General features: G+C 38.9%; 1 protein-coding gene across 2 annotated transcripts in view; it reads left to right on the forward strand.

The window, feature by feature from the left end:
- The first annotated feature begins 482 nt into the window (after window positions 1–482).
- Window positions 483–24,202, forward strand: part of LOC146394521 (uncharacterized) — a 159,656-nt gene continuing 135,936 nt past the window's right edge. Inside the window, exons 1-3 of one of the 2 annotated variants that reach the window (XM_085008496.1) lie at window positions 483–526; window positions 21,150–21,267; window positions 21,840–22,008. The gene's annotated coding sequence lies outside the window, so the exon portion shown is untranslated. The remainder of the gene's footprint in view (window positions 527–21,149; window positions 21,268–21,839; window positions 22,009–24,202) is intronic. The other variant, XM_085008495.1, reaches the window with a different exon arrangement.

Below are 24,202 nucleotides of genomic sequence, written 5' to 3' on the forward strand. Positions count from 1 at the left end.
CCTGCTCGGCCAGCAAGGCATCGCTCGGTCGTGGTCGGCACGAGGTGGCATCTACCTCACTTGGGACAGAGAGGCTGAGGCAGGGAGGGCCCAGTACATGCAAGTGTCCAAGAGGCCGGGCTTACTTCCAGGGAGGCAGCTCTTGTGCCTTTGGGGGTTCTGGCATCCTCCAGCTGTTCCCGCTCCACTGCAGGAGGCAAACGCCCAGTGAGCACGCAGGACCGCCAGGATCTAGGAGACTGACAGCTTTGCAATAAAGTCACCGGGAGAGTCCACCTCTGCCTCCGGGCCTGCCTGGGTACCCCGTGCATGAGGAGACCAGTCCAAGACTCCCCATTTGCCAGAGCGCAAGCAGGCTGGTGGCTGCAGGGCTTTCAGAACCCTGGTGAGTGGGAACGGGTGTGATCGCAAGAGCCTGCGGGGGCAACAGCTCAAAGGACGGAAGTGGCCGGAAAGAAACCCGGGTCAATCGCGCGAGATCTGAACCGTGACTGGAAAGTGCCTTATTTCCACAGCCCTGGAGCAGGTAAATGGCTGGAAGGGTCTGGGTGCCGCAGCAGGCAGGCTTAGTGGTAGCCTGAAGGGTCCCCAAGGTCCTCACTTCATGAGCCATACGGTCTCTGAAAGTGTAACGGGTCCTGGCTCAGGACCTGGCTGGTGACAGAAAAGACCTCAGGGCATTACTGTACAACAAGGATGGTTGCTGATAGGGCGCTAGGTTCCATACAACGCCAGCAGGTTGGTGACTGGAAAGGCTTGTACAGGAAAAAAAAAAAAAAAATGCATGTCTGGAAATCAGTAAAGAAAGACTTTACTGAGTGACTACTGAAGTAAGGGGAGAGGGACAGCTGCACTGGGAGACAGTGCCTAAAACCAGAAACAACTTTAAAGCCAAAACCAGAAATAACTTTAAAGCCTAAACCAGAAACAATATAGGAAAGGGATGGGCAAGCAAAGGGTTTGTATTCAGAGACCATGGAATAGGTGGCTGTGAAAGGAGGAAAAGAGTATGCTAAAAACTGCAAGCTGGAGGGCCTGCAACTTAACAGCTGTTTCAAATTCTGAAGGGAAGATTGAGGCTGCAAATGTTCACTTGTGCTTAAGCACCTGAGTCGGAGGTTTGGGCCTAAGGGGAGCAAGCAAGTTGTGGTTAGGAAGTTAACATAAAGTTTAGAGCCTAGCTGTCCTAGGCAAGCCAGTCTAAAGCTAAGTCATTCCCTTCTCTTGTTGAAGAAAGGCTCATTGTTATTGTCCTCAAGCAACTCAGAGATAAGATGAATCTGAAGTAGGTGAAATATTCTTCAGAGTCAGTGTTTTCTTGGTGTTTTTGTCCTTGGAGGACCAGTAGAACCATCTGTTGGACCTTCTGCCAGAGATCAGTTTTTTTAATGGTCTGAAAGATGATATATCTGAAATGACTGATGCCCAAAATTCAAAACATAAATATTATTATAAAAGGTCATGTTAAAGAGCCATGAGTCAAGCACTAAGGGTATCCAGACTAGTGAATTCCAGGAGGTCAGTAGATGAAAATCTTTTGATTATGCAAATTGGTTATTAAGTTTTTTTTTAATTTTGATATAGTTGACTTACAAAATTATATTAATTTCAAGTGTACAACACAGTGAATCAACATTAAGTAGATTATACTACATTTGCAGTTATTATGAAATACTGGCTACATTTCCTGTGCTGTTCAATATATCCTTGTTGCTTATTTATTTTATTCATAGTAGTTTGTATCTCTTAATTCCCTACCCCTATTTTGCTCCTTCCCCTCTTCCCTCTCCCCAGTGGTAACCATTAGTTTGTTCTCTATGTGTGTGGGTCTATTTTGGGGTTTTTTTATGTTCATAAAAGATATTGTCATAATATATATTCAGTCTGTTTCTGTTTGTTTTACTTTTCAGATTCCACATCTAAATGATATCATGTGCTATTTGTCTTTCTCTGTCTGACTTACTTCACTTAGCATTATACCTTCCAGGTCTATTCACGTTGCAAATGGCACAATCTCATTCTTTTTTATAGCTGAGTAATATTCCATTGTATAAGTATATACCACATCTTCTTTATTCATTTGTTGATGGACACTTATGTTACTTCTATATCTTGGCTAATATAAATAATGCTGCTGTGAACATCACGGTGCATGTAGCATTTCAAATTAGTATTTTCTTTTTCTTCAGGTATATACCCAGGACTGGAATTGCTAGATCATCTGGTAGTTCTATTTTTAGTTTTTTGATGAATTTCCATACTGTTTTCCACAGTGGGTGCATCAATTCACATTCCCACCAACAGTGTACAAGGGTTCCCTTGTCTCCATGTTCTCACCAACATTTGGTATTCGTGAGCTTTTTGAGGATAGCCATTCTGACAGTTGTGACACTTAAACTTTTCCGCAGGTTTTCCTATGTTAAACACATTTTAACAACCCTGAATTTTTGCTACTTTTGTCTTTTAGTCTTCCTACTAGGTTTGTATATGGTTGATTTACTACCTTTACTGTTAATTTTATTTTACCAATGAGCTTTTTCCTTTTGTAATTTTCATGTTTCCATTTTTGTCTTTTCTTTTTCACTTAGAGAAGTCCCTTTAACAGTTCTTATAAAGGTGATTTGGTGGTATGAGCTCTTTTAGCTATTGCTTAACTGTAAAAATTTGATCTCTCCATCAAATCTGAATGAAAACCTTGCCAGGTATAGATGTAGGTTTTCCCTTTTTCCACTTTAAATATAATGTGCTACTCCCTTCTGGCTTGCAGAATTTCTGCTGATATGTCAGCTGATAGCCTTATGGTAGTCCCCTTGTATACAACTTGCTGCTTTTCACTTTTAATATTTTCTCTTTATCTCTAATTTTTTTTCTATTTTATTGCAATGTGTCTTGCTGTGGCCCACTTTGAGTTAATCTTGTTTGTAGCTCTCTGTGCTCCCAGGACCTCATTCTCTGTTTCTTTTCCCAAGTTAGGGAAACTTTCAGTTATTATGTCTTCATATATGTTCTCAGTGCCTTTCTCATTCTCTTCTCCTTCTGTGATACCTGTACATCAAGAGTAATTATGTGTGATGCTGTACCAGAGGTCTCTTAAACTGTCTTCATTTCTTTTTATCTTTTTCATTTTTTTCTGTTCAGCTTCAGTGATTTCCACTGCTTTGTCTTCCAGCTTGCTGATCCATTTCTGTTTTATTTAATCTACTTTTGATTCCTTCTAGCGTTTTTTTTTCATTTCAATTATTTTATTCTTTTATTTTTTTAGGGCCATGACCACAGCATATGGAGGTTCCTAGGCTAGGGGTCGAATCGGAGCTATAGTTGCCAGCCTGTGCCACAGCCACAGCAATACCAGATCTGAGCCATGTCTGTGAACTACACCACAGCTCACAGCAATGCCAGATCCTTAACCCACTGAGCAAGGCCAGGGATCAAACCTGCATCCTCATGGATACTAGTCAGATTCTTTTCTGCTGAGCCACAACAGGAACTCCTATTTTATTCTTATATCTAGTTGCTCTTTATATAACTCTGTTAAAAACTTTTAACTTCTCCCTCTGCTCATCCATTCTTCTCTTCAGTTCTTTGATCATCTTTATTTCATTACTTTCAACTCTTTCTAGGTAACTTGCCTATCTCTGCTTCACTTAGTTCTTCTGGGGTTTTATGTTGTTCCTTCATTTGGAACATGTTCCTCTGTTGCCTCATTTTGCCTAATTTGCTGTTTTTATTTCTAAGTATCTGGTAAGTTAGTTATGTTTTGCAGCCTTAGAGCAGTAGCATTTTTTAGTAGACATTCTGTGCATCCCAGCAGTGTACTCCCCTCTGGTCACCAGAGCTATATGTTCGAGGGGTGCCCCCTATGTGGGCTGCATGGGTCATTCTCTTGCTGTGGTCTGATTACTATGGGTGGTCTGATAGGTGTTCCTGGACCACTGTCTGGTTGTTTGCCAAGCCCTCCCTTGTGTGAAGGCTGCCAGCCACTGATTGGTGTGGCCAAGTCACAAGGTGACTAACTGTGGAACCATGAGCTAGTCCTGGCTCACTGGTGGGCAGAGCTGGGTTCTAGAGTGGGTGGTGTGGAGACAGGGTTCCTATATCTAGTGTTGACCTTCCAGTAGGTGTGACTGGTTCCTGACATGGCTGGCTTCAAATTCTAGTGTGTCTCAAAGCTAATACTGGCCCACTGGTGAGTGAGGCTGGATCCCAGGGATGCTGACTGAGGAGTACAAGGTATTTTGGAGCGGTGTTCACTTACTGGTGGGTGAGATTGGAGCCTGGGTCATCCCAGGGCTGATGTTAGGACCAGGTCCCAGGGTGTCCTGAGCCTAGGGCCAGCTCACTGGTGGGTGGACTTGGATCCTGAGGTCTCAGCTTACAGGGCCCTGGAAGTCCTAAACCTGGTATCAGCCCACTGGTGGGTAGAGCTGGATCCCAGGGCTTCTGACTGAGGAACCTAAAGAGTCCTAGAGCTGGCATTAGCATTCCAGGGGGTGGGAGGCAGGTCCAGGGCCCAGGGGGTCCATGGGCTGGTGCCAACTTAGTAGTGTACTGGCTGGGTCTTAAAAATGTAGGTTGTGGGGCTGAGGTGGTTCTGAGGCTAGTGTCTGCATGCTGGTGGGTGGGTTGTGTCCCAGATGATCCTAGGGCTAGTACACATCCACTATAGGTGCCACCATGCCCTAAGGCTAGTAGGCTAGCTGGGAGGGTTGGGCTGAGGCCCAGGGGCTTCTGGAGCTGATATTGGCCTGTTGGTGGATGGGACTGGATCCCTGGATGCTTGACTGAGGAACCCAAGGTGTCTCAGAATTTCTGGCTGATGCCTAGGAAGTCCTGGGGCTAGTACCTGCCCAGTGGTGTATGAGGCTGGTCATAGTGTGAGTACTAGCCCTCTGCTGGGTGAGGCAGAGGCATAGGGGACCTTGCAGCTAGTGCCACCTCACTGGCATGGAGAACCAGGTCCCAGGGTCTCTGGCTGCAGAATTCCCAGAGGTGGTGTGTCGTTCCTCAGGTGAGTGGGGCTGGGGCTCATGGGATCCTGGGGCAGGTATCTGCAGACTGGTGTGAGGAACTGGGTCCTGGGATCTCTGGATGCAAGGCCCTGGGGGGACCCAGGAATAGTGCCTAAGCACTGATATGTGGGGCCGTGTCCTGGGGCCACCATGGGCTCAGGAGTTCTTAAGGTAGCCTTCTTGCTGGTAGGTGGGCCTCTGTCTCCCCCTGGATAGCTGCTTGGTTTGAGGCATCCAATTACTGGTACAGACAAGCTGGTGGGTGGGGCTGGGTCCTGATACTCATAAGCTAGATGGAGGATTCCAAATGATGTTTGCCAGCACCAGTGTCCATGTGAAACAGGCTGTCAAAGTGTTTATGTACCCAGGGTGAGCTCTAGTTTCTTGCCTCTCCAGGAGATTCTACAAATTTAGCAGGTGGGTCTCACCCAGGCTACTTCCAAATTACTGCTTCTGCCCTGAATTATGAAGCATGTGAGATTTTATGTGCACCCTTTAGGAGTGGAGTCTTTATTTCCCACAGGCCACTAGGTCTCCTGATAATAAGCCCCACTGGCCAGCAAAGCCAAATATTCTGGGGGCTCATCTTCCAGATGCAGGACCCCCAGGCTAGGGGTCCCAACATGGAGCTCATACCCGTTGGTTCTTGAGGAGAGCCTCTGCAATCGTACATATCCCCAGGAAAATGCATTTTGAGAATACTGCAACTCTGCCCCCACCTATCCATCATGTTGCAGTTCCTTCTTTCTATTTTTAGTTGTAGAAGATCTTTTCTGCTAAATTCTTATCTTTCTCATAAATATCTTTCCTGTAAATAGTTGTAATTTTGGTCTGCCCCTAAGAGGAGGTAAGCTCAGAGTCTTCGTACTCTGCCACCTTGGCTCCAGAAAATGATTAGTCATTAAATTTTTGATGCTCTTGGTGATATTGTCAACAGTATTTGCTAACAGTATTTGTTAACTTCTTTTATTATTAAAATATATTAAACTACAAAATATATTAAGCTTTAATTGCTAAATGGAAAGACAATGAATCATCAGAATATTTCTCCAGAGAAATAGGAATCACATATCCTGGCATTATTAAACCACTGATCTTTAACATTTTGCTGCTTTTCCAAATATAGTCTTTAATGGTATTTCTGCTCAGGTGCAACTTTTTGATTGTGTATACAGATTTTCTCTGTGTTCAAAAGAGTCTATTTTTTTAATTCAATGAGTTTTATTATATTTATAGTTGTACAACAACCATCACAACCTAATTTTAGAACATTTCCGTTCTTTGTTACCTTCTTACACGGGCATTCATTACCAGCTATGAGGCCACCTGGAGACCCTGTAAGGATATGGTAGTCAGGTTTTAGTTCTCATTGATGCCAAAGTAAGAAGGAGAGGTAAAATCTGGAAATGTTAGTTTGGGTAGATGTAGCTAAAAAGAAATTGAAAGACTGGAAAATTTGGTTCAGGTTGACAGTTTGGGCAAAGTAATACTATTCATTCCATTTTACAGGTAGATGCCAAAAATGGTTTTTCAATAGTGGGAGAGAGGAGTTCCTGTCGTGGCTCAGTGGTTAACAAATCCGACTAGGAACCATGTGGTTGCGGGTTCGATCCCTGGCCTTTCTCAGTGGGTTAAGGATCTGGTGTTGCTGTGAGCTGTGGTGTAGGTCACAGACGCGGCTCTGATCCCGCGTTGCTGTGGCTGTGGTGTATGCTGGTGGCTATAGCTCTAATTGGACCCCTAGCCTGGGAACCTCCATATGCCACAGGTGTGGCCCTAGGAAAGGTAAAAAGATTAAAAAAAAAAAATAGTGGGAGAGAAAGTCTATTAAATTTCTATCTGCAAGACAGAATTTGCATATCCATCAGTTACCTGCAATTTACAAAGAGGTAGGAAATAGCTCAAAGACAACTGCCAGGACCAGTATCTGATTACCCAGAAGGATGTGCTATAGTTTATCATTGAAACATAATCAAAAAACTTTTTTAAAAATCTCATTTATTTTTTCTTTCATTTTTATTGAGATATTATTGACATATAGCACTGTATAAGTTTAAGATGTACAGCATAAAGACTTGACATATATTGTGAAATTATTACCACAATTAAATTTATTTATCCATCATCTCATATAGATACAATAAAAACAATTGTTTCTGTTATTAGAGCTCTTACAATCTCTTCTCTTAGCCACTTTAAAATATACCATACATCAGTGTTAACTATAGTCATTATGTTGTATATTACATTCCCACTATTTATTTACCTTATAACTGAAAATTTGTGCCTTTTGACCACCTTCATACAATTCTCCCAACCTCACCACAAATATGATTTATTTGATAACCACAAATCTGATTGATTTTTCTGTCATTTTTGTTTGTTTGATTTGAAGCTTCCACATATAAGTGAGATTATATAGGATTTATCTTTCTCCATCTAACTTATTTCACTTAGCGTAGTGCCAGTAAGGACCATCCATGTTATTGCAAATTTCCTTCTTTTTTGTGGATGAATATAATTCTATTGTATGTACATACCACACTTTATCCATTTGTCTGTTGTTGGTCACTTAGCATGTTTCCTTGTCTTGGCTATGTAAATATTGCTGCAGTGAACCTGGGGGTATGTCTTCACATAGGGATTTGGTTTCCTTCAGATATATTCCCAGAAGTAAAACTGCTAGATTGTGTAGTTCTATTTGTAATTTTTCGAGGAAACCTCTATACTTTCTATAGTGACTGTAACAATTTACAGTCTTATGAACACTGCACAAGGGTTTACTTTTCTCCAAATCTCATGAGCATTAATCTCTTGTCTTTTTGATGATAGCCATTCTAATAAGTATGAGGTGATATCTCACTGTGTGTTTTTGTTTGTTTGTTTGTTTGTTTGTTTTAATGGCCATACCTGCAGCATATGGAAATTCCCAGGGCAGGGATCTATCAAACCTGCACCTCTGTAGTGACCTAAGCAGCTGCAATCTGATTTTTAACCCACTGTGCTATAGAAGGAACTCCTAACTGTGGTTTTGATTTGCATCTCCCTAATGATTTGTGAAACACATCATTTCAGAAACATTTTTTTTCTATAATTGCCCTCCCCTTTTGAGCAATAATAATATCAAAGAAATAATTCTGGATCACAAAATAAGGCTGATCTCATTACAGTTGGCCTGATTATTTACATAAAAGCACTGATAATGATTTTGTATATAAGCCTTTTAAAGTTTGCTGCAAGTTTTCACAAGGAATCTTAGGCTGGAATGTAAAAGCCTCTTGAGGATAGGAAGCCAAGCCAAGAATTTGTCATCACATTTTACCTTCAGTACCTATAGATTTAAGTGAATCCCTCTTTTCTTGAGGTCAATAAAATATCCTGAGATTCCTTACCTGTCATAGAATGATTTTCCTTCCTCATTTGTAAAGCTAGAAACCTGTATGTAAGGTATTAGGCCAGTTTTCTTAAGAGGGCTTTCTAAGTGTTTGCTGTGTGAAGTCAACTTTTGCTCCTCAAAAGTATCTAGTCGTACCTTGTTAAATGAATATCATTCTTAAATATAACATTCCAGAAAAGGCCTTGGCTGTATAATCAATGTTTCCAGTTACATTTTATTAATGAGGAGGATAGACTCATTGAATCTATGCAAATAACTATTATCGCCATGAAAATAAAAATATTCAATAAGAGTTTCTGAATTATAGAGGGATTAGGCAGGGAGAAAAAGATAAATGTTTAATTTATTTTTACAAAAGTATAGTCTACTAAATTGTTATGAGTTACAGATAACTTATATGCAGAAAATAGAACATTAAAGTACCAGCAGTATTCCTAACAAAACCCATAATCATCCTTCATCTCTTCATTCAGTCCTATGTAATTAATTCTTGTTCCACTTGACTTTGGATTACCAGTTTCATGAACCCATCTGTTTTTCCACTAGAGTTCTGGAAATCCAGATTCTGGCCACTGGTATGGTTTCAAAGTTGTTTGAGTGATGCCATCAGAAGCTTGTGCCCAAGAATACACAGCTGGCCTAGTCCTTTTCCATGGGTCTCTGAAGCAGTCCTTTGTTTAAGACAAGCATTCTGACTTGCAGCTGATGGCAAGCACTTTCAGGGAAGCATCAGAGTAAAGAAAAGAAAATTATCTGTGGTTGACAAAAGACAAAATGGCTGTGGTTAACTTATTACTGATAATTTTCAGAATGACTGATCTGATGAGAGTTTATTATAAAAGTAATGTGATTAACTAGGAAATTTGGTTTTGTATCATGCAAAATAAAATAATATCATTCCAAAAGAGTTTTAGTCAAAATATCCATAAGTATAACAATTAGCCCTATTTTCAAAGAACAGTGGATATCTAATTTATGAAAAAGGGTGAACATAGTTTTTAGAGAGGAAAACAACCTTCATATGGAACATGTAGTAATCTTGAGACATAATATGCCAAGAATATACCAAGCTTTTATTTAGAATATACCAAGAATATATCAAGAATATTAAGTAAAGAATATCAAGTCTGGAGTAGGTCCTGAACATCTTTATATTAGTAAAACTCCATAGGTAAGTGATGTGAATTCTCAGTTGGAAACCACTGGCCTAGAACATGCTAGATTCAATATTAAGAAGTAAAATTTTGACGAAGTAAATAGTTTAAAAACCAATTGAAGTTATCACTAATAACATTATACTGTTGTCTAATATCAAGAGAAACAATTCCGGGACTCTGATAAATGGAAACATCATTGACAGCAAGGGCATTGATAAATCTCTAGGAACTTCATGTAATTTCTTAAATATTTATATTGATGACATTTTACCCATACATATTTAGCCTAAAGAAGGCTAAGTAGCTCTTCAGATTTGACAACACTTCCCTTGTAACTCAAAACATATCAAACAAAATAATTTCTTGCAACTCTTTTTTAAAGATAAACCTTTTGTGGCTTTCCAGGGGCCTTCTGGGAATTCAAAGACAGTTTTAGGTGCAAAAGGTAATATTTAGAATTCAGTTCTAGGAAGGCAAAAATGTCAGAATTTGTCAGGAGGTTTGAACATTTAACTCAATGGGATAATGGGTCAGTGAGAAGCAATACTTGGCTACCTATTTTATGCAAGTGCTAATGAAATATTTTAAAAGTAAATATTGGAATTAACATGATTGTAAAAAAATCTTACATCTTTTAGAAGTGAAGATTCTGTTTTCTTAAATAATCAAGGGTATGGCGAAGTCAACATAAGGCAAAGGAAATTATTTTAATAAGACGTAGCCTATTTGCTTTCAAAGCAGATCAACAGAAGAAAAGAGAAGCCTTTTATAGTCTCTTAAGAGCAGACCAATAATCTAAGAAAAATGTGTCATTTTAACAGAGAGAAAACCAAATTCTAGTTTTTCAATCAATAAAATATTTGATACTAAACTGTTTTTAAAATCTTAAACTTAATCAACCTAGCTTGGAGTACAATAAAATTCCCCATCTATGAACCTTTTACAACTTTTTGTATCCTTTCAGGTTTTTTTCAGATTTTGAAAATTCTGGAACAACCAGTTCTTTTACTTTAGGATGAAACTTTTCCTTAATAAAAACATTCTCAGAGTTCCCTGGTGTCTCAGTGGGTTAAGGATCTGGCTTTGTCACTTTTGTGGCTTGGGTTGCCACTGTGACACAGATTTGATCCCTGGCCTGGGATCTTATGCATGCTGCAGGTGTAGCCAAAAAAAAAAAAAAACAATACCAAATGTACTTTCTATACCTTGCATACAATATATCAATTATAAATTTTAACAATTGCTGACTTCTATTATACAAAAACAACTTGGAAGTGGACAATTATGAGCTGTCTGTCATACACTAGCATTTTATAACAAACTAGTAAAGCTTATAGATATATATTTCACAACTTTTTATGGTCATGCACATGTAGGATATAGTACTACATCCTTGTAGTAAAATATCTGAAATTGGAAAAAAAATCACATGTCCATTAATAAACACCAATATATATACCCTTAAAATTATGCCTAGTAATTTATATTTCAGTGTTGTATCTCATAATAATCTAGGTATTTACTCAATCTCTATGATTTAACATACTTCAGCATAAATCGGTTTTCAATTACCTAAATATCCTCAAAACTACCTCTTTAAAAACATTTTTATTGAGATATAATTCCCATACCATATGATTCATACCCTTAAGTGTGCAATTGAGTGGTTTTTGATATAGTACATTGGTAATTTTTTTAAATTGTGTTAAAATACATATATATATATCAAAATTTTCCCTTTAACCACTTTTTTTTAAAAATACGGTATTTTATTGTCTCAGATGCAAATATAATTTTTCTTTTTAACCATTTTTAAGTGTACCTTCCATTGTATTAAGTACATTCACAATGTTGTGCAGTTATCAGTACTATCCATTTCCAGATCCGAGCCACGTCTGTGATCCACACCACAGTTCAAGGCAACGCTGGTTCCTTAACCCACTGAGCAAGGCCAGGGATCGAACCCTCAACCTCATGGTTCCTAGTCAGATTCGTTTCCACTGAGCCACAATGGGAACTCCCAATATTTTATTGTTTGTAGACTTTTGGCCATTCTGCCTGCTGTTAGGTGATACCTCATAGTAGTTTTGGTTTGCATTTCTCCAATAATTAGTGATGTTGAACATCTTTTCATGTGTTTTTTGGCCATGCGGCCTGCAGTAAGATTCAATTATCAGCTTAAATGTCAATGGACTGAATGCCCCAATCAAAAGACACAGAGTGGCTGAGTGGATAAAAAGGCAAAAACCTTCAATATGCTGCCTACAAGAAACTCACCTTAGGACAAAAGATACATATAGATTGAAAGTGAAGGGGTGGGAAAAAATATTTCACGCCAATAGACAAGACAAAAGCAGGAGTCGCAACACTCATATCAGACAAAATAGACTTTAAAACAAAAGACATAAAGAAACACAAAGAAGGACAGTATTTAATGATTAAGGGATCCATCAAGGAGAGGATGTTACTATCATCAACATATATGCCCCAAATACAGGAGCACCCAGATACATACAACAAATATTAACAGACATAAAGGGAGATATTGATGAGAATACAATCATAGTAGGAGACCTTAATACCCCCTCACATCAATGGACAGATCCTCTAGACAGAAAACCAATAAAGCAACAGAGATCTTGAAGGAAACAATAGAAAAGTTAGACTTAATTGATATCTTCAGGACACTACATCCAAAAAAAGCAGAATACACATTCTTCTCAAATGCTCATGGAACATTCTCAAGAATCGACCACATATTGGGACACAAAGCGAATCTCAATAAACTTAGGAGCATAGAAATTATCTCAAGTATCTTCTCTGACCACAATGCCATGAAATTAGAAATCAACCATGGGAAAAGGAAAGAGAAAAAACCTACTACATGGAGACTAAACAACATGCTACTAAAACACCAATGGGTCAATGAGGAAATCAAGAAGGAAATTAAAAACTACCTTGAAACAAATGATAATGAAGACACAACCTCTCAGAATCTATGGGATGCTGCGAAAGCAGTGCTCAGAGGGAAATTTATAGCAATACAGGCCTTTCTCAAAAAAGAAGAAAGATCCCAAATTGACAACTTAACCCTCCACCTAAATGAATTAGAAAAAGAAGAACAAACAAGACCTAAAGTCAGCAGAAGGAAGGAAATTATAAAAATCAAAGAAGAAACCAATAAAATAGAGACTCAAAAATCAATAGAGAAAATTAATAAAACCAAGAGCTGGTTCTTTGAAAAGGTGAACAAAATTGACAAACCCCTGGCCAGACTCACTAAAAAGAGGAGAGAAAGAACCCAAATCACCAAAATTAGAAATGAAAAAAGAGAAATCACAATGGATACAGCAGAAATACAAAAAACCATAAGAGAATACTATGAACAAGTATACGGCAACAAGTTTGACAATCTGGAAAAAATGGACAATTTTCTAGAATCTTACAACCTGCCAAAACTGAATCAAGCAGAAACAGGCCAACTGAACAGACCCATCACTAGAAATGAAATTGAAGAGGTCATAAAATCACTCCCTACAAATAAAAGTCCAGGACCAGATGGCTTCACAGGCGAATTCTATCAAACATATAAAGAGGAACTGGTGCCCATCCTCCTTAAACTCTTTCAAAGGGTTGAAGAAGAAGGAATACTCCCAAAGATATTCTATGAGGCCACCATCACCCTCATTCCAAAACCAGACAGAGATACCACCAAAAAAGAAAACTATCGCCCAATATCATTGATGAATATAGATGCAAAAATTCTCAACAAAATCTTAGCCAACCGAATCCAACAACATACCAAACAAATTATACACCATGACCAGGTTGGGTTCATCCCAGGTTCACAAGGATGGTTCAACATACGCAAATCAATCAGCATCATACACCACATTAACCAAAAAAAAAGTCAAAAATCATGATCATTTCAATAGACGCAGAAAAAGCATTTGACAAAGTCCAACATCCATTCATGATCAAGACCCTCGCCAAAGTGGGTATAGAAGGAACATTCCTGAACATAATCAAAGCCATTTATGATAAACCCACAGCAAATATAATCCTCAATGGGAAAAAACTGAAGGCCTTCTCACTCCAATCTGGAACAAGACAGGGATGCCCACTCTCACCACTGCTCTTCAACATAGTTTTGGAAGTCCTGGCCACAGCAATTAGACAAACAAAAGAAATAAAAGGCATCCATATAGGAAGAGAAGAGATAAAACTGTCACTGTACGCAGATGACATGATACTCTACCTAGAAAACCCTAAGGACTCAACGCCAAAACTCCTTGAACTGATTAATAAATTCAGCAAAGGAGCAGGATATAAGATTAACATTCAGAAGTCAGTGGCATTTCTGTATACCAGCAATGAAACATTAGAAAAGGAATACAAAAATACGATACCTTTTAAAATTGCACCTCACAAAATCAAATACCTCGGAATACACCTGACCAAGGAGGTAAAGGACCTATATGCTGAGAAGTATAAAACTTTAATCAAAGAAATCAAAGAAGATGTAAAGAAATGGAAAGATATTCCATGATCCTGGGTTGGGGAAATCAATATTGTGAAAATGGCCATCCTACCCAAAGCAATCTACAGATTCAATGCAACCCCTATCAAATTACCCATGACATTTTTCACAGAACTAGAACAAACAATCCAAACATTTATATGGAACCACAAAAGACCCAGAATTGCCAAAGCAATCCTGAGAAACAAAACCCAAGCAGGAGGCATAACTCTCCCAGACTTCAAGCAATATTACAAAGCCACAGTCATCAAAACAGTGTGGTACTGCTACCAAAACAGAGAGACAGACCAATGGAACAGAATAGAGAATCCGTAAATAAACCCTGACACCTATGGTCAATTAATCTTTGACAAGGGAGGCAAGAACATAAAATGGGAAAAGGAAAGTCTATTCAGCAAGCATTGCTGGGAAACCTGGACAGCTGTATGCAAAGCAATGAAACTAGAACACACCCTCACACCATGCACAAAAATAAACTCCAAATGGCTGAAAGACTTAAATATACGACAGGACACCATCAAACTCCTAGAAGAAAACATAGGCAAAACTCTCTCTGACATCAACATCATGAATATTTTCTCAGGTCAGTCTCCCAAAGCAATAGAAACTAGAGCAAAAATAAACCCATGGGACCTCATCAAACTGAAAAGCTTTTGCACAGCAAAGGAAACCAAAAAGAAACCAAAAGACAACTTACAGAATGGGAGAAAATAGTTTCAAATGATGCAACTGACAAGGGCTTAATCTCTAGAATATATAAGCAACTTATACACCCCAACAGCAAAAAAACCAGTCAATCAATGGAAAAATGGGCAAAAGACCTGAATAGACATTTCTCCAAAGAAGATATACAGATGGTCAGCAAACACATGAGAAAATGCTCAACATCGCTGATTATAAGAGAAATGCACATCAAAACTACCAGGAGATACCACCTCACACCAGTCAGAATGGCCATCATTAATAAATCCACAAATAACAAATGCTGGAGGAGCTGTGGAGAAAAGGGAACCCTCCCGCACTGTTGGTGGGAATGTAAACTGGTACAGCCACTATAGAGAACAGTCTGGAGATACCTTAGAAATCCATACATAGAACTTCCACATGACCCCACAATCCCACTCTTGGGCATATATCCGGACAAAACTCTACTTAAAAGAGACACGTGCACCCGCATGTTCATTGCAGCACTATTCACAATAGCCAGGACATGGAAACAACCCAAATGTCCATCGACAGATGATTGGATTCGGAAGATGTGGGTATATATACACAATGGAATACTACTCAGCCATCAAAAAGAACAACATAATGCCATTTGCAGCAACATGGATGGAACTAGAGAATCTCATCCTGAGTGAAATGAGCCAGAAAGACAAAGACAAATACCATATGATATCACTTATAACTGGAATCTAATATCCAGCACAAATGAACATCTCCTCAGAAAAGAAAATCATGGACTTGGAGAAGAGACTTGTGGCTGCCTGATGGGAGGGGGAGGGAGTGGGAGGGATAGGGAGCTTGGGCTTATCAGACACAACTTAGAATAGATATACAAGGAGATCCTACTGAATAGCATTGAGAACTTTGTCTAGATACTCATGTTGCAACGGAACAAAGGGTGGGGGAAAAAATGTAATGTATACATGTAAGGATAACCTGACCCCCTTGCTGTACAGTGGGAAAATAAAAAAATAAATAAATAAAACTGGGATGTGTGAGTCCTACAACTTTACCTTTTTCAAAATTGTTTTGGCTATCTGGGGCCCCTTGCACTTCCACATGAGTTTGAGGTTTGGCTTTTGCATTTCTGTTTAAAAAAAAAATTGTTAGGAGTTCCCGTCGTGGCGCAGTGGTTAACGAATCCGACTAGGAACCATGAGGTCGCGGGTTCGATCCCTGGCCTTGCTCAGTGGGTTAACGATCCGGCGTTGCCGTGAGCTGTGGTGTAGGTTGCAGACGCGGCTCGGATCCCGAGTTGCTGTGGCTCTGGCGTAGGCCGGTGGCTACAGCTCCGATTCAACCCCTAGCGTGGGAACCTCCATATGCCGCGGGAGCGGCCCAAGAAATAGCAACAACAACAACAACAACAAAAAAAAATTGTTAGAATATTGACTGGAAGTCCATTGAATCTGTAGATTACTTTGGCTAGTACAAGTATCCCCCATTTTTCAAAAGTTCACTTTATACCACTTCACTTTTATGAAATACATACATTAGTACCTGTTTTCATTAACTGAAAGAAATCTGAAGAGGATTTTCACTTTTACCAAAAAAGGGATTTTCACTTTTACCAAAAAAAGCAAAAATATTGTTCAGCATTTCCTTTGCACTGAGTCTCTAGATCAAGTTGGGAAGAACTGACACCTTAACAAAATTGAGGCTTACTATTCATGCACATGGAATATGTCTCCATTAACTTTGTTTCTTATTTCTTTCATTGAGTTTTATCATGTTCCTCATATAGATTTTAGACATACTTTGATTTAACCTAAGTATTTTATATTTTTGGTAAATATATTATGTTTTTAATTTCAGATTCTATTTGTCCATTGGTGTTATGTAAGAAAGGAATTGACTTTGGGTATTAACCCTGCATTCTGCAACTTTGTTAGAATATCTTATTTTTACTTCCAAGTTTCTTGTTATTATTAATTCAGATGATCTATTCTGTAAATTTTGGTAGATTGTATCTTTCAAAGGTTTGGTCTATTTCATTTAGGTTGTCAAATTTGTGGGCATAGAGCTGTTCCTAATAATCCTTTAATATTCTCAGTGTCTATGGAATTACTAGTAATTGGCCTCTATCTCATTTCTGATATTAACAGTTTTGGTCTTCTTTCTTTTTCTTACTTAGTCAGTCTAGAAGTTTGTAAATTTTATTTACCTTTTTAAAGAACCATCTTTTTTTCCTTCATTTTCTCTGTTGATTACCTTTCAATTTCATTGATTTCTCCTAATTTTGGTTATTTCTTCTGTTTATGTTAGATTTAATTTATTCTTTATTTAGTTTACTAAAGTAGAAGCTTAGCTTATTCATTTTAGAATTTCTTTTTTAATATATGCATTCAGTGCTATAAATTTCCCTCCAAGTACTGCTAGTCTGCATCTCACAATCTTGATGTTATATTTTCATATTCACTTCAAATATTTCTAAGTTCAAAATACTTTTTAACGTCTCTTCAGACTTGTTATTTGACCTGTGTGTTATCTAGAAGAATATTGTTTAATCTTCAAATATTTGGGGATTTTCCAGCTAACTATTAGTTTCTTGTTTAATTCTATTGCGATCTGAGAGCATCGTATGTATTATTTTAATTATTTTAAATTTGTCGAGTTGGGCTTTCTAGCCCAGAATGTGGTTTATCTTTGTGAATGTTTAGTGTCAGTGTGCTGAAAATGTGTATTTTTCTGCTGTTGGATGAGATATTATGTAAAAGTCAATTAGACCCAGTTAATTGGTACTGTTCAGTTGAATTCTGTCTTTACAGATTTTCTACCTATTGAATCTATTAATTACTGATAGAGGAGTGTTGAAATCTCCAACTATAAGATTGGATTTCTTCTGGAAGTTCTGTGAGTCTATGCCTTATGTAGTTTGCTCAGTTGGTAGTTAATGTTACACATTAAAGATTGCTATAGTTTCTCAGAGAATTGACCCCTTTATCTTTATCATTAATGCCCCTCTTTATCCCTGATAAATTTCTTTGCTCTTATATCTGCTTTGTCAGCTTTATTTTTATTAGTTTAGCATGGAATGTGTATCTCTATCTCTTTAATCTATCTGTGTTTTATATTTAAAATGAGATTTTTGTAGAGTATATATAGTTGAGTCTTCTTTATTTATCCATACTTCCAGTCTCTGTCTTACAGTTGGTGTATTTAGAATATGATTTCTAAAGAGATTATTCATTCTCTAACAGCCTTCCTTTTTATATAGATCTGGGTTTCTTAGCTACATAATTTTCCTTCTATCTGAAGGATTTCTTATAATGTTTCTTGCAAGGCAGGTGTACTGACCACATGTTACCTCAATTTTTGTTTGTCTGAGAAAGTCTATTTCTCCTTCACCTTTGAAGGATAATTTTTCTGGGTATGGAATTCTGGGTTGATGGGTTTTCGTTTCTTCCAGCACTGTAAATATTTCACTCCACTCTCTTCTTGCTTCTATTATTTCTAAAGAGAAAATCTATAGTATAATTCCTCTTATCCTTATTTTTCTTCAGTCAAGTGTTTTCTCCTACTCTTGATTCTCACTTTTAGAGAATTTCTATCTTTGTTTTTGATTTTCTGCAGTTTGACTGTGCAATGCTTAGTAGTAGACTTTGGTATTTATCTTTTTCTTTCTTTTTTTTCTTTTCTTTTTTTTTTTTTGTCTTTTTGCCTTTTCTAGGGCTGCTCCCACGGCAAATGGAGGTTCCCAGGCTAGAGGTCTAATCGGAGCTGTAGCCACCAGCCTACACCACAGCCACAGCAACATGGGATCTGAGCCACATCTGCAACCTACACCACAGCTCACAGCAACCCTGGATCTTTAACCCACTTAGCAAGGCCACGGATCAAACCCACAACCTCATGGTTCCTAGTCGGATTTGTTAACCACTGAGCCACGACGGGAACTCCATGCTTTGGTATTTATCTTGATTGGTATTTTCCCAGCTTCCTCCATCTGTGTTTTAGTGTCTGTTAATATTTGAAAATTCTTAGTCATTATCACTTCAAATATCTCTTCTGTTCCTTTCTCTTTTTTTCTTCTGTATTCTCATTATGCGTATGTTTTACTTTTTGTAATTGTCTTACAGTTCTTGGATATCTCATTTTCTCCTCACATTATTTTTACTCTTTGCATTTCAGTTCTAGATGTTTTCTTTTGACATATTTTAAAGCTTAATCATTCCTCCTGTATGTCTAAACTATTGCTGAGGCCATCAAAGGCATTCTTCATTTACTTAATGTTTTTGATTTCTAGCATTCCAATTTAATTTTTTATTGGAGTGTTTGTCTCTCTTTGCTTACATTACCCATCTGTAATCGTATTTATTTTAAATTCTTGGTGTGATAATAAAACAATCTTTGCCATACTAAATCTTGTTCTCATACTTTCTCTGTTTCCTCAAGTTGTGTTTTCTTTTGCTATGACTTATAATTATTCTGTTGAAAGCCAACCATTGTTTACTGGATTGAAGGAACCAAAACTTGCTCCACTGGTTGCTTCTGCTCTTGGACTTCTGCTAGATCTCTTTATATGCCTCTGTGTCACTAAAATTTAAGGAGCAGCAGTTTTCCCTATTACTTCATCTCTGATAGATCTAAAAAGAGTAGTTAACTTTCAATTTGTTCAGCTTTTTCTTGTGAAAATGAGAGTGATGATTTCAAAGTACTTTACATGCGGTACCAAAAACAAGAAGTCTTTTTCATCTTTTTTAATGTATGCATTTAGAGCTATAAATTTTTTTATGAGCTTTGCCTTCACTGCATCCCATGTGTTTTGGTATGTTATGTTTTCATTTTCATTTGTCTGTGTTTTCTAATTTCTGATTTTCTATTATTCATTTGTTAAGTGTGTTTTGTTTCATTTCTACATATTTGTGAATATTCCAATTTTCCTTCTGTTGCAGATTTCTAGATTTATTTTATTATGGTCAGAGAAGATACTATGTATTAGTTCAGTCTTTTAAAATTTATTAACTGTGTTTTGTGGCCAACTTATTGTCTATCCTGGGGAACGTTCTCTTTGCACTGGGAATAAATGTGTATTTTGCTGTTATTGAGTGTACTGTTCTAAAATGCCTGTTATCTAGTTGGTTTATAATGTTGTTCAAGCCCTCCATATCTTTACTGCTCCCTGATCCAGATGTCTTCTCCATTGAAAATGACGTATTAAAGTTTTCAATTCCGTCAATGATTGCCGTACATATTTAAGAGCTCTGCTATTTGGTGCATATATATGTTTGTAATTATTATATCTTTTTTTCTTTTGACTTTTTAGGGCCACACCCACGGCATATGGAAATTCCCAGGTTAGGGATTGAATGGGAGCTGTAGCCACAGGCCTACATCACAGCCACAGCAATGTGATATCTGAGATGCGTCTGCGACCTACACCACATCTCATGGTAACACCAAGTCCTCTAACCCACTGAATGAGGCCAGAGATTGAACCTGTGTACTCATGTATACTAGTTGGGTTTGTTGCTGCTGAGCCATAATAGAAACTCCTAATTGCTATATCTTGATAAATTGATCCTTTTACCACTATACAATGCCCTTCTTTGTCTGTTATATATATATATATATATATATATATATATATATATATATATATATATATATATATATATATTTTTTTTTTTTTTTTGTCTTTTTGCCATTTCTTGGGCCGCTCCCGCAGCATATGGAGTTTCCCAGGCTAGGGGTCTAATCAGAGCTGTAGCTGCCAGCCTATGCCAGAGCCACAGCAACGCGGGATCCGAGCTGCATCTGCAACCTACACCACAGCTCACGGCAACACCGGATCGTTAACCCACTGAGCAAGGGCAGGGATCGAACCCGCAACCTCATGGTTCCTAGTTGGATTCATTAACCACTGCGCCACGAGGGGAACTCCTGTTATATATTTTTTAACTTAAAATCTATTTTAAAAAATATCACTATAGTGACCTCACTCAATTTTGGTTGCAGTTTGCATAGAATATCTTGGCCATATCATTCTTTTCCCTTTAAACATATTTGTTTCTTTTGATCTACAGTGGGTCTTTTGTAGATACCATATAGTTGGGCCATACTTTAATTTTTTTTTTTTAGCAAATCTCTGCCTTTTGATTGGAAAATTTAATCTCTTAACATTTAAGGGAATTACTGATAAAGAAAGACTTAATTCTATCATTTTGCTATTTGTTCTCTGTATATCTTTCTTTTGTGTTATTCATGTCCTTTATTATTATATAATTTTGAATTTAGTTGATTTTTATAGTGAAGCATTTTTATTCCTTTCTTTAACATCCTGAATGTTTACCAATCTAATTTGAATTGATGCTAAACAGATACACAGGATGAATGAAGAAGAATTGTCAATTTCTAAGGATTGGAAGGAGTCCTGGAAGTCTAACTGAAGAGAAGTGGCTGGCTTGAAGTTTCCTAGAGCAACAGCACACATTGGTGGTAAGATTAGCAAAGGGGGACCTGCAATACCAGAATGTTGGCTAGGTGGTTGCCAATAGGGCTATTGACACTGGAGCAAGTTCATAGCTGTAATTCTCTTGGGGACAGTAATAGTTGTATGGGCAGTCTGATTGCCAAAGGGCCACCAGGGCCACAGTATAAAGACATGTATCCAGAATTTCCCTCAAGACAATAAGGTGTTAGCAGGCATGTATGTGTATAGAAGGGCCATGGAGATTTTAGAGGGTGGGATAGAACAAGATTGAATGGGCTCTGATTCCATAGCAGATAGACTGGCTGATAGCCTCCTCAGTTCTCTAGCACCAGGGAAGGCTGAAAGCTATCAGAACTCAATAAATGATAGCATGTAAACAGGATATTGGTCACATAGTCCTCAAAAATATACCTAAATGGACAGTGCCAAAGATAGTTGTATATTATACACATATGTGCTTGATTATGACTGGAAGGTCCCCCTGTTCTCCAGTGCAAGGCCTGTTCAGTAACCTCAAAGGCTATGGTTTCCACAACACAAGGACAGATGGTTGTCTGAAGAACCTTTGGTTCCCCAGCATTCAGGCTGAGTGTGTGCTGGAACGACCCTTGGAGACCTAGCAAGTGAATATGTTGGTGGCCTAATGATTTCTCCAGGGAACCCTGTGCAAAGACAGCCAAGGGCTCAAGCTTCCTGAGCTTGTGGATTGACTTAAAGCCAGAGGAAACACTGTTCCCCAGCTCCAGGTATATAATGTAATTAAATATACTCTAGTTTCCACAACAGAATGGCAGGCTGTTAGCAGGAAACCACTTGGATTCACAGCATACCACCAGGTTGTAGTAAGAAAGGTGGGACCCTAGTTGGTGGGGAATCTGATGGCCAAGATGTGCCTCGAAGCACAAATTCACTAGATAGTGGGCTAGCTTATGGGTTGACTAAGGTACAAAAATCCCTTTGGTATCCTTGGGAAAGCCAATAATGTGACCTAACATGCTCTGATTTCTGCTGCAAGTGGGCAGACTGGTGGCCAAAGAACCCTTGGTTCTTTAGCCTAAGAATGGGCTGGGCTAGTTGGAAGTGTTTAAATCCTAGAGGATGGTAAGACTGGTAGCCAGCTTCCCCAGTACACTAGTATGTTGGAGGTATGGTGGCTAAAAGGGTCCCCTGAAGCGCCATTGTGCTGGAAGGACAATTGCCAATAGGTCCCTATATTTCACAGCACTACAGTGGGTGAGTGTCCATAAGAGCTTTCTGGAACCAAATACATAAGTGGTCTCCAAAATGTTCATGGGGTATCAGTGCAAGTTTAGAACATGTCTACACATGTCCAGAGTAACCAGCATGTGGTTGTCACATGTCCAAAAGAGCCTCAGGTTCCTAGAGGTTAGACTAAACCTGATGGTTGGAAGTTTCCTCAGGGCACCCACAAGTAGGGAGGTCAGGACTCAACAGTAGCCAAAGGGACTTAGATACCTAAGCCAAAAAAACCAAGGGTAACCCAAGTGAGGTCTACTGTGACTGAATATGCTCTGGTTCAAAAGCAGACTTCCAAAATAACGGCCACAAACCCTTCAGGTCATGAACATGCCAGGAGAATGTGGGTGGGAAGGAATTCCTGAAAGCCAGAAAGGCCCTCCTGACACTAATGTGATGGGAGTAACAGAAGCCAAAAGGGGCACCAGTGTGCTGGACATGTGATTCTCAAAAGGATCATATAATCTTTAACATAAGACATAGCTAGAGTCTTTAAGGGTCTGTAGGACTCCAGTGCATGTGATCAAAAGGGCCCACAGAGAAGGAAGGTCCAGAAGTTTCACCTGTGGCACCAGTGAGGTGCAAGTAAGGGACAGGTAGAGTCCCAGAACTTGAAAAGGATGCAATTGAAACCATGCAGAAAGGCTTCATCTTACTGATAGCCTAGTAGGAGAAACCTATGGTTTAATCATTTAAGGACAATCTGGCAATCTGAGGCTAGCCCCAGGACTCAAGGAGAGAGGAGGAAGTGTCCATGGGGCACCCACATGAAAGACACATGATGACCGAGAGGGATCATGATCCTTGAGCTTTCAAGCTGACTGAAGGCCTGAAGGGCTCTCCATTCCTGTTCTGAATATTAGTGCCATAAATGAAATGATCTTTCAGTTACAGGTAGGCAGGCATGTAGCAGAAAGGATCCTCAGTTCCCCAGAGCATACATTTGCTGGAGTCTAATAGAAAACCCAGAACTATAGCTGTGAGAAAGTCTGATGGCCAGAAGGTTCCCTGTGGCATAGCCCAGATGGGGATGCAGTGGTGAAAAGGGCCCCCTTGCACCAGAGTTCTGGATGGATGGTTGCCATTAAAGCCCTTTGTTACACAGCATTGGACAAAGCTTGTGCCCATATGAGCTCTCCTAGAACCCAGTGTGCAGGCAGTTTGGTCTCAGAAATGACCCAGCATCCAGGCTAATAGTGTCCAGAAGTGCTCACACCCAGGGTGCCCACACCCTGGACAGCACATTCCAAAAGAGCCCTTAAGGACCTAGAGGTCAAGATGGACAGGATGCCCAAGGGCTATGGGTTCTACCTCCTACAAGAAGAATCATGGTCAGAAGGGTACACAGTTGCCCAGCTTGCAGGCCTACTAGTAGTTCTTAGGACAGGCAGAATCCTGGGGTTTAGGGTAGACAGTGATCAGAATGTGCTGTATATACTAACACCTGCAAAGGCTCCTGACAGAAAGGATTTAGGTTTCATGGTTTCATTTCAAATGAGATAGCTGAGGACTATAAGGGCCATGGTTTCCCATGTCTGTCCAGTAACCAGAAGGTTTCTAGTTTCTGTATTACATGATCAGCGTTATGGCCCAAGAACTTTTGGTTACCAGGCAAGCAGGATAACTCCAGGTGAAAAGGAATACTAGAAGCATAGTGAAGGGGTACATTGGGGGTTGGAAGAT

The sequence above is a fragment of the Sus scrofa genome, chromosome X (assembly GCF_054392235.1).
Source record: "Sus scrofa isolate SSC_HxYL_T2T_F1_AM1 chromosome X, Sscrofa_HxYL_maternal_Yorkshire_Landrace_v2.0, whole genome shotgun sequence".
Lineage (NCBI taxonomy): Eukaryota > Metazoa > Chordata > Mammalia > Artiodactyla > Suidae > Sus > Sus scrofa.